The sequence below is a fragment of the Phyllopteryx taeniolatus genome, chromosome 14 (genome assembly GCF_024500385.1).
Source record: "Phyllopteryx taeniolatus isolate TA_2022b chromosome 14, UOR_Ptae_1.2, whole genome shotgun sequence".
In the NCBI taxonomy this organism is placed as follows: Eukaryota; Metazoa; Chordata; class Actinopteri; order Syngnathiformes; family Syngnathidae; genus Phyllopteryx; species Phyllopteryx taeniolatus.
The window spans coordinates 19,200,132-19,210,859 of NC_084515.1; the positions used below are offsets into that span (position 1 = coordinate 19,200,132).

General features: G+C 43.3%; 1 protein-coding gene and 1 long non-coding RNA gene across 6 annotated transcripts in view; one reads left to right on the forward strand and one right to left on the reverse strand.

Annotated features, from left to right (window-relative positions):
- LOC133488607 (zinc finger protein 521-like) overlaps positions 1-867 on the reverse strand; it is a 121,968-nt gene extending 121,101 nt beyond the window's left edge. For all 5 annotated transcript variants that reach the window (XM_061796682.1, XM_061796679.1, XM_061796681.1 and 2 more), the window contains exon 1: positions 540-867. The gene's annotated coding sequence lies outside the window, so the exon portion shown is untranslated. The remainder of the gene's footprint in view (positions 1-539) is intronic.
- On the forward strand, positions 751-10,502 carry LOC133488608 (uncharacterized). The gene is made up of 3 exons (XR_009791697.1): positions 751-891; positions 6,407-6,655; positions 8,638-10,502. It is a non-coding gene; the product is annotated as an uncharacterized LOC133488608 (long non-coding RNA).
- Positions 10,503-10,728: the final 226 nt, after the last annotated feature.

Sequence of the window (10,728 nt, forward strand, 5' to 3'; positions counted from 1 at the left end):
GCGCGATGTATTTGGAGGACTATTAGGTCTTGGGGTTTTTTTTTTGTGATGAGCAGGTAGACGAGACGCGTTTTAAAAGGTCCAATTTCTCCGGCAAAAGTGCGAGAATGCGGATCTGGCGGTGCTTCCGTCACGCGCTGCCATTCCCCGTGAAAATGTCACGCGTGTGCACGCTCAGGAATAGAAAGAGCAATATTTGCTTTTTTTCTCGCCCCCCGCCACCACCGCCAGCAACATCATCATCATCATCATCATCATCATCATCTGCGTGGTGGAAAAGAGTGCAAAAGAAAAAGACACCAAAAAAAAAAAAAAAAACGTGCAATAAAACAAAAAAAAAAACGAGAAAGGAGAAAAACGGCTAAATAAGACTTTTGGGGGAATATCCAGCTAAGCACACGAAAAGTAGTCGCGCGTCAGAGGAGCAAGGCTAATGTAGAATTCGGTGCGCGGATGTGCTCCGAGTCTACGTCTAAATTGCTCTTAAAAGGAGGATGAAGAAGCAGAGAGAAGATGGAAGCTCCCTCCTCATCACAAACCTGCAAGGTCTTGGACTGCGCTGTCGCTCCGGTAGTCCACATAATAATGGAAAATGGAAGCAAGGCCCCCAAAGCCATCAGGATGGCTCCAGAGGGGGCCCCTACCCCGCAGGGACTCGCTCTGTACGTAATCACTGAGGAAATCATTGTCAGCCTGCCTGCACTCACACACAGACAGAGAGGCATGATTAAAATCCGACGGAGCGCCGCAAGATGCGGACGCCTGGATCGGGATCGCGCCTCGGATCCGGAGTCGCGCTCCTGCGAGTGGGCCTGGCCTGCTTGCTGGCTTGCTGGCCTCTTCCTGACGGACTGCATGGTCCCCCTTCTGGTGAAAGCACAAACACGCAAGGTAAAAACCTTCATGCACGCGCACACTAATAATACAGACCCCCCCCCCCCGCCCGCCCCACATCCCCCTCGTCAACTTTGACGACTTCAATGTAGAGGCGACAATACTATCTTCACACACTAACAATTGGAAATTGTTTTGACTTGGACTAAATAAATACAAAAGTACAACAAAGCTGTCACTCGTTACATTGGTTTGATTCTTTTAACTGAAATTGTTGAAAAATATGAGTTGGCTTATTTCAAGTCAACTTTATCATGGTTAGGTTAAATGTAGCTCCTTTATAGCTGGGCATCATATGTGAAATGTTTCATTCATTTTTCTTCGCATTTGCGGACTCGGACGGAAGAAACCACAATGACGTTGGAAAGAAAAATGAATGGTTATGGCTCATTTGAAGATATTGACCTTTTGAAACATATCTGACCTTGACTGGACGTCGTTTTTAGCCCTTGACTTTTATTGGGCGGCGAGTTCAGGCCAGGCAGATGTTAGCCTACCGGGGACGGGAAGAGTTGCTGCTGCTTAAATGTTTACATTTCTCTCAAATAAACCACCAAGACTCCATAAAACGGTGTTAAATAACGACGGTAAAAAGCCTGTGTCTTGTGTGAAACTTGTATATGAGCACTGAAACTCACTGCTGTGCGTTTCTGAACTAAACTTAGCCAAGTTAGCAAGAGCTAACGCTATGGCTAACACTGGCACCATTTAAAAGTGGTTTACATGAAATAAAAACATTCAGGTTACATGAATATGAATCATTTCTATTTAATGAAAGCTAAAATTTGAACTGTGAGGGATTACTGCAATTGTGTTCAGTTATCCAGCGTTTACTTTTTTTCACTGGAAGTACAATATTTTCACAGCCTCTTGTTGCTAGGCAGACTTTTTGTGCACTAAATTGACGCACGCCATAAAGGTCAACGGTCAGAATTAATGACGTGACCACATGATGAAACCGTCTCTATTCTTTCAATTTCGAGTTCGTATCGCACAGACGACACACAAGTGTTAACGGAAAGCAAGTCAAGAGAACAGGGAGGGAGGGGGATCCCTATCCCACACGTACCCGGACACACTCAATTGATGCAAAATGTGATGTAATGACCGCACAAAGGTTTATTATATAATGTGAGCACTTGCGGGTTAAATGCTTTGCACCTTTTTCTAGGGTTTTATTTCTTCTGTAGAGACAATTCATGAATAGAACTAATATGATCATTAAAACAGAGGACGGACTGATTTTCAACTCGGTTCCCCACTTCCGACCAAAGTCAGCAACGGCCCAATTATTGAATTCTTTTTATCCCTAAAAATGATGCTGGGTGCTTACTCTGGGTTGTGCTTTTTCCTGCCCGATGTGCACAAATTCTCGGTGGAAGTATCGTTATGCGTTTGATGCGCTCTTGTGGTCATCTCAAGTAGAGCGCACCCCCCCCCCCCGTACATTCGCGGTTCGGCATTTGCGGCTTTTGGGATGGGAGTCTATCCTCTGTTATTCGCAGAGTAACTCGCCCAGATGACATGGCAGCGCCCGTGTTTGCACACTCGCGAGAGTGAAGCCATAAAAACGGCGGTCCATCCGATGTTTTAGATGCTTTATTTACTTATTTATTTGGAAGGGGGAAAAAAACATTGTCGATTTAAGTAAACAGCATCAGATAAAGATATGTACATTTAAAATACAACAGAACATTTTGTTTTGATTATTTTTACATTTCATCTTGGTTTTGAGGGAGACGACTCGAGATTAGAGTTGGAGATATGGTTGTGTGTGTGTGTGTGTGTGTGTGTGTGTGTGTGTGGTGTGCTGTGTTGATCATCTTGGGGACACCACACATTACAAAAACAAAAAAGCAAATTTCCCCCCCCCCCCGTTCCCCTCCCCCCCTCCACGTGTTGGGTCGCTCACATTTTAAATATAGTTTAAGAAGTTCAAAATTCCATATTTGTGTATCCTTCTTAATGCTAGAATTAAAAAAGGGGACTTGTGACCTACATACACCTACAAAGCTTTCATTTTACACGCTGACTTTTTCATCTTTTATTTAATCTGCACCCTTTGCTTCTCAATTGAGCCCCCCCCCCCCCCCCCCAGCCACACACAGACAGACCCGCACCCCACCCACACGTTGCCACACAAACCAAAAGATCAATAAGACAAAGCGTGACAGGGATTGACGTGAGGCGCTTTGCTCCGTTCAAAGGCCTCACAAACTACAGTAAACTTGGTAAACACGCATATATGAAAGGTCTATTTGTCGGCGCTGGGATTCTGTCAGGAGGTCTCAGCCGCCTTAACGCTTCAATCCCAGCAACGCTTCCCCTCAAAGACCCCCCCCCCCCCCCCCCCCCCGCCGCCCCCCTCCCTCGCTGTCTTGGAGCACCGTCAGACGTCTCTCCCAAAGTTTTACCACCTATCTTCCCCCTTCCCCACATCCAATGCTCTCCAAAACACAAACAAACATCCTCCAGGGCTCTTTGCTACTTTCATTAGTGACAAAGTAACTGGGAAAAGGCTTGACTTGACTCACTCAGAGTCTCCAAGTTACACGATTCGATTTCCCTTAACCGCAAGTTGTTTTTTCCCCCCCTCCTCATGTGAGGAATATTGCACAAGACGCTCCAAAAACTGTCTGACACGACTTGGCCATCAGGGATTGCCTTATAAATATGGAAGGAGAAACAATCAAATATGCATTTTTTTTTTTTTTTTTTTTTTTTGAGGGGGGAAAAAAATGGGAACAAGGCTAACCAATACAAATAGTTTTGTTTCTCCAAATTGGAAGATGTAAGACATGAGATGAAATATCTGACATTTATGCAACATGGAAATGCGGCGGCGACTCCAAATATCTTTGCATTGTTACTTCGCGTGTCAAGTTAGCATTGACAGGGTACATCGGATCTGCGCGTTTACGCTGCACTTACATTGGCAGCTATCGAATACGTACCACTTTTTTTTGGAAAGGCCCCATTTCCATCTATTCCATTTCCCCCCCCCCCCTCTTTACACTGCCACGAAGCATATCCCAATTGTGAAAAAAAATTTCAATTCACAAGGAAGATGCTGATCCATCCGTCCATTTTCTATACCCTTTATCTTGATTTGGGTTGCGGGTGAGCCAGAGCCTACCCCAGCTGACTTCGGGCAAGCGGCAGGGTACCGTCAAGACTGCTTGCCAGCCAATCACAGGACAAATAGACAAACTAGTCACACTCACATTCACACCTCAGGACAATTTTAGAGTCTTCAGTTAACCTGGAGAAACCCCTCGCGAGCACAGGGAGACCATGCAAACTCCACACAGACCCTAGACTCGAACCCCCAACTGAACAGAACCGTCAGGCGGATGTTCTGACCACTTGGTCACCATGTTTGTTTGCTGTTGTCTCCCCCAACACAAAACATTGCCGCAATCCAAACTAGTGCCTCCTTCCCCATGATTGTTATTGCTGCTATGGTAACGGTTATATCCGGTGGTGTTGACACATTTTTCAGTCCCGCCTCCCCCCGACAGCTCGATTTGACAAGATTAACCCAGTGACTGTGAAATACGGGATAGGGTGGAGTGGTAATATATGCCGTGTCCTGCTGCCAGTCTTCTGACCGTGGCATGGCAAAATTTGATGGCGGTCGTCTCACGTGGTGCCATCACGTGAGGCCAAATCTGTCTTGCAGTCTCATCCAGGCATACGTAACTCGCAATTGCGCCAGATAGCCGCTGATGCGAATGAATGCATTCTAGTTCTTATATAGTTGGGGAAGGGGGGGACTAACACCGGACTCCAAAGCGCGTCACCAGGCACCATTGTAGCCACACCCCCAAAAAAAAAAAAAAAACACAATCAGGAAAAACTGAAATGGTGGAAAACGGTTGAACGCTATATCGGTTACGTAAGGCTGGCTGTGAGCGTGGATCCCAAAGAAGAACAGACTCAAAGATCAACATACAAAAGTAGAGGTTAAAAATTTTTTTTTTTAAATCAAAGTGCACACAGAACGTGTATACAAGAAAGCGTCTGCAAAACGCAAGGGGGGAAAAAAACAGACAAAACGCGACCCGACAAAAGGTCGGTGTAATGTAGAAGTCTCACCGATATACAAACTCGTAAGGAGGTCAAGCCTCAACGGCAAAGCAACTCTACGAAAAAAAAAAAAGAAATTACGAAATTAACTGCGAGGGCTCCGAGACCGACAGGCTCGGGTCCAATAGTGGCGCACAGAGTCCAAAGCAAACATGGTGAAGCAGCATTTCGCTATTATGCTGCACACAAAATGGAAGAAGTTGCAAACATGGTGAAGCAGCATTTCGCTATTATGCTGCACACAAAATGGAAGAAGTTGCCAACAGAAGTGACGTCAGCCCCAAGTGTGCATGTTTTGAAGTCCAGGTTACAAACATTTCCACTTTTAAATGATATTTCTTGCACTGTACGCTGTTTTAATTGCATTTTTCTTTTTCTCTTTTTCCCTCTTTGTTTGAAATGTTTATAAGCTGTTTTTAAATGCGTTCAATCATGCAAAGCACATTGAGTTACCTTGTGTATGAAATGCGCTATAGAAAGAAATTGCTGTGCTTACGAAGCCGAGCTCAGAACGCTGACGTGCTTACTGCTGGCGGAGGAAACGCGAAATGAAAAACGGCGAGCGCACAGGAGACACCGCCCACCACCGGTCACCCGGGCACTGAAACATACAAAAAAAGAACACAACTCAAAACAAAGACACGACAATATCCCCACAATTCAGTACTACGTACTTCTTCATTTGTACACGTTTTTCAGCAATTAGCTTTCGAACGTGTCATATATTTAGAAACAAATCTCTGAATTCACATTACAGGGTCTTTACATTTTGGATGAAGAGCTTGCCATCACAGTGTTTGTAGAAAAAAAAAACACAGCTGTGTGTGTGTGTGTGTGTGTGTGCTGCAACATTTCAGCCTGCACTCTGACTCTCAGCGGAGACGAGCCGCTCCCCTCCCAGAATCCTCCGCCCTCGACTGGAGGCTTTTCCGTGAGCCGCGGCCTCTTCATCCTCTGTCCGTTTGGCTCACCGAAAAAAAAACATGAAGAGGAGGAAGAAAAAAAAAAAACCTAAAAGTCATGACTTAACTTTTAAAAGAAAGTTTGAATGGTGATGACTTCTGAAGAAAATAATAATCACTGAAGGCTATTTATAAGAATTCGGTTATAAATGGTGAAAAACGGCGTCTTAAAAATGCAGTCGGTCAATTATGCTTGTTAGAGGAGGGCATATACACAGACATGCATGTGAACCACACACACACACACACACACACACACACACACACACACACACACACACACACACACACACACACACACACACTTTGACTCGCCTCATTAAAACCCATCCAGCAAGCAGAACTCTGAGATGTGCATGCCTCCCTTGAGGAGCAGAACACGTTCATTTGGAGAAAGGCGAAATATTCAACTTTTTTGTTTCTTTTCCTTCCTTCTCCTCCTCACTTGCTTGTAATTACAGACATTGCCAGAATGCACGACCCCGAGAATAAGGCTGCGTCCTACGAGAGCCCACCAGACACATCGCCGTCTCCGGTCCAGCTCTCTGCTGTGTGCGCGTTCCCCTGTCGGAACGCCACCCACACTGGGCATGAGTGAGGTCGAGGCAGCGCCCCCCCATCACCACAAGGAGTGCCCCCCGGGGATTTTAGACACTCTTCTAACAAGTCAAACTCCTGAGGCTGAGCAGAAAAGAAAAACAGCTACGATGGTAAGTAAGTGAGAGTGTTGCACTGAGGCCTTATCTCGTAGCAAACTGCTTAAAACAAAGAATAAAAAAATAAAAAATAAAAAAACCAACTATGACAAGTTGGAAGGCTTGAGCAGGAGTAAAGCGTTTTAACTTTACTCTCGTCCAAATTATTGAGCAATTAAACACCGGCGCAAAAAGGATCATATATGTGTGGCAATTTGCATAGATATTGTGTCTCTCTTTGTGTAGTCAAATTGTGAATATGGGGGGGAAAAAAGCCACATCCTTACTCACAAATTCTTGAAAACTGATAGAAATCAAAAAAGTACAATGAAAGCCCCGAAAATGCCACAATTTGGATTTCAACCAAAAACCTAAAAGGAGACAGATTATGCATTTTGTTTCCACAGTTGAAAACATTTCACAGGTGATTTATCAAACATACTTTCTTCAAAATGCCACAATGATGGCGAACAACATCCTTTACGCACCCTCTTTCTTGCCTTGCTGAAATTTTCCCGTTGGAAGGTAGTCCTGTCTCATGCAAGTTAGTGACTGGAAACCCAAGGAATTAAAAATTGTATTTTCCGCTAAGATTCCAAATATCTGGCGCTCAATTGTATATTCACGGCAACAGGTGTAAAATATTTAAAAGAGGGTTCTGTGCTTTAGGTAGCTTTCAGGGGTGTCCCGAGCCGATCTTTGAAATCGGAAATCGGTCCGATGTCGTCAAAAAAAACAAAAACAAGGATCGGATAGGACTGGATCTAAAAACTCAGATTTTATACAAGATGGCCATTCCGCACTCTGCTCCAGCACTTTTTTTTATCAGCAGCGCAGATCCCACGTGGTCGCAACAGGTTGCTAACGGGCTAACGTAGCAAAGAGTAAGAGTGAATGTTCCTTGCTTAAAGTCGTTTACTGACACTGCAGTTGAAGTTTACTGTGAAACTAAACACACATCACCATAGAATTACATCTATTGCTTGTTCAAATACATCACAGATTTTTGTTTCTTTCTTCATTTATGGTCACAAAAATCGCTAGCTCAAAGCTAACACACTGAATGAAAAACACCATTGACAAGCTAACACAAATCAGCGTTGAACTTAAATCTTAAATCTCTCAAAATAATCAAAATAATACGAGTTACATTAACAATATTCGATGGTGACTTCTTGGACTTTCTTCGTTACTGTAAGTGTATATCTCATTGCGTGCACCACACTGCCCCTGAGAGGTCAAAATGTGCACAGCAGAAACAGCGATCACAAACAATGAAGGAATATACAGAGACTGGTAAGCACCCAGAGACTCACTACATGATTCCAATCCGCCACCATCCATCCATCCATCCCCACTAGGGTCGCGGGATCCGCGATCCGATATTGTCAATAAAACTAAACCCCAGTTGCCTCAACAAGTTCAAAAGTGTATTGCCGCACATGTACAGAAAGCAAATGGCGTGCCCACCATATACTGACAGAAAAAAAAGGACTGAATTCAACTAAAAGTTTCAAAGTCTAATTTGTATTTATAATTTATTGAGGTTATTTTCCATGGTTTTCTAAATTATTTTTGTATTTAATCTATAATTGCATTGCTCGATCACGATGTCGCGATAATTGTGGATTCTGGCATTTAAAAAACATGTACACGAGTGGAAAAGTTTTCCGCATCGCCTCTCATTTTGCTTTCGCTGCGCTGACACGCTAATTTAAAGACGCAAAATCAGCCATCGCAATTTCATCTCAGATCACGTGCGTGCTTAATTCACTTTTACTGCATTGCATATATACTGGCCCCGGAGCTGCGTGGCAAATATGCCTGTTTGGCAGCTGCAATCTTGGCTGCGCCCTGTTAGCAGACCAGCTTCCACATCTGTTTTCATGAGCGATCAAGTTTTGCGCCTGTTTTTGATCACGCAAACCTTTAGTAAATCTGGTCCTTCGTACTTCAAAACACACTATTCCAAGTCACAATCGTCTTTGACTTGACAGGTTCCCCTGTAGCTGCAACACGGAGTGCATGGTCCTCCTCGAGAGTGACCTTCCAGTCAGATATCCACAACTTCCATCTTCCCAAGCCAAGGAGCCTGCGGAGCAACTCCCAGACCGGGTCATTAGCGCAGGGGTGTCACCAGATAGCAGATCGCCGGCCAGAGAGGCGGCGAGAGAGGGGGGACTCCTGGCACCGTGGTGGCTGCTGTGTGCTTTGACATTCAGGTCTGGCTGATCTATGGGGCTGGGGAGACAGTGCCCTTGCTCTGGGTCTCTGTGAGGGGAAGGTCCTGGCAACGTTCCCCCACTCACTTTACTTCATCATAAAACTCAGGTCACGAGGCACCGCCCAGGCTCGTGTACGGCCAGCTTGCTGCATCAGGACCTCAGCGTTAACAGTCCTTAGCAACAACATACTGTATAACAGTTATCGAGTCATAACTTTATACACTTGCGACTAATGGCGAGAACAGCATCTCTGTCATTGATGTTGGGGAACCGGCCTGGACATCTCTCATCTTAGCACTGGCGCTAACCTTAGCGTTCAGAGTTGTGTGCAGCGCTAGGACGAACTCACTACAAATGATCAGCCAACGTACACTTAACCCTTGCCAATCGTGCGATTTTTAAAAAATGTTGTTGTTTTTTTGCAGACCCTAACACAAATATTTGCTTGGAAAAAAAAAAAACACTTGTCAGCAGATTTTTCTTCTTTTCTCGGCCCAGCCATTGATTAGTAAAAGTGGGAAAACGCACGAAAGGGGAAATACGCTGGAGAGCTGTGCAATCTGGACAAAATTTCACATCCTGATAGCAATATAGATGTCCCCATATAGTATTTTTTTTACTTAAAATTACACGAATGGCTATTGTCTCTTACCTTTTCTGCATTTATTCATAAAACACAATACAATTAATAGAAGAGAAATAAAAAGACAATGAAACACAAATATCCAGTGGGAAAAATGCCATTGAAAATATCTGGTAGTTCAACCGTTTTTAAAGGAATGTACACTGTTGTTGATGTATACATTAAGTAGTGTACCGGTAATGTACAATATTGGCAGTGCTTCATCACCAAGCTGCCAAATTGCACTTTGTCAATCTGTGAACACGGCGTGGCGCGTGACATCTCCAAATATAAGTTCCCCCAAACCCCTACGTCAACAACTTAGTCAAACGTTTGAGTATGTGCCGGTTGTCAGAACGCTGGTGAAACTGTCAGCTGACGCTAATTTGTGCAAACACAGCTGCTCTGCTTTCCTTTTGGCTTTGACACGATAGTCGTGCTTCTGTGTCGTCCCTGCCTAGCTGCCAAGTCATGCGTGAAGAAATTAAGTATGTGGGTGGTTATTATGTAAATTAGAATTGTGATCACGCAATTTGGCAACTTTCAGAAGGGCAGTTTCAGAAATAGCCAGATAACAAAAGATTTAGTCGGTTGTTTAATTTCACACTTGATGGGTGGGCGGGCATTCCAGAGACACAGCGATTTGTTTACAAGCCATTAAAAAGTCAATTTTCCATACAATATGCCCTCATAGTGTCCTGTAATCATGCTCACAAACATCTATTAGTTAACAATGGAGTTCAGCTCAAGCACCTGCCCTTTTGCCCTGGATGAATATATATATATATATATATATTAATAATTAATGATTATTTGCTAAAAAACAATCAAGTTTATCAGTTTGAACATGAAATATCTTGTCTTTGTAGTGTATTCAATTAAATATAGGGTGAACATGATTTGCAAATGATTGTCTTCTGTTTTTATTGATGTTTAACACAACTTCATCGGAATTGGGGTTGTATATAGTATATTATGTATAATTCTAGTTCAGAACACGAGATGCATTTAATGACCCGAAAGTGCTCCACAGCTTTATCAATGTTACTGTATATCACTTCATAATATTATTAATATTTTAGTTTTTTATGAATGAAATAATATATATAATGGCCGATTAATTGACGTAATATTGGGACTTCTTTTCATCATAATATCAAGACTTTTTTTTTCACTTTCTAAATGTTTGAAATATATATGAAAATCTGACTAAAATTGCAGCTTACTTTTTTTTTCTTCAC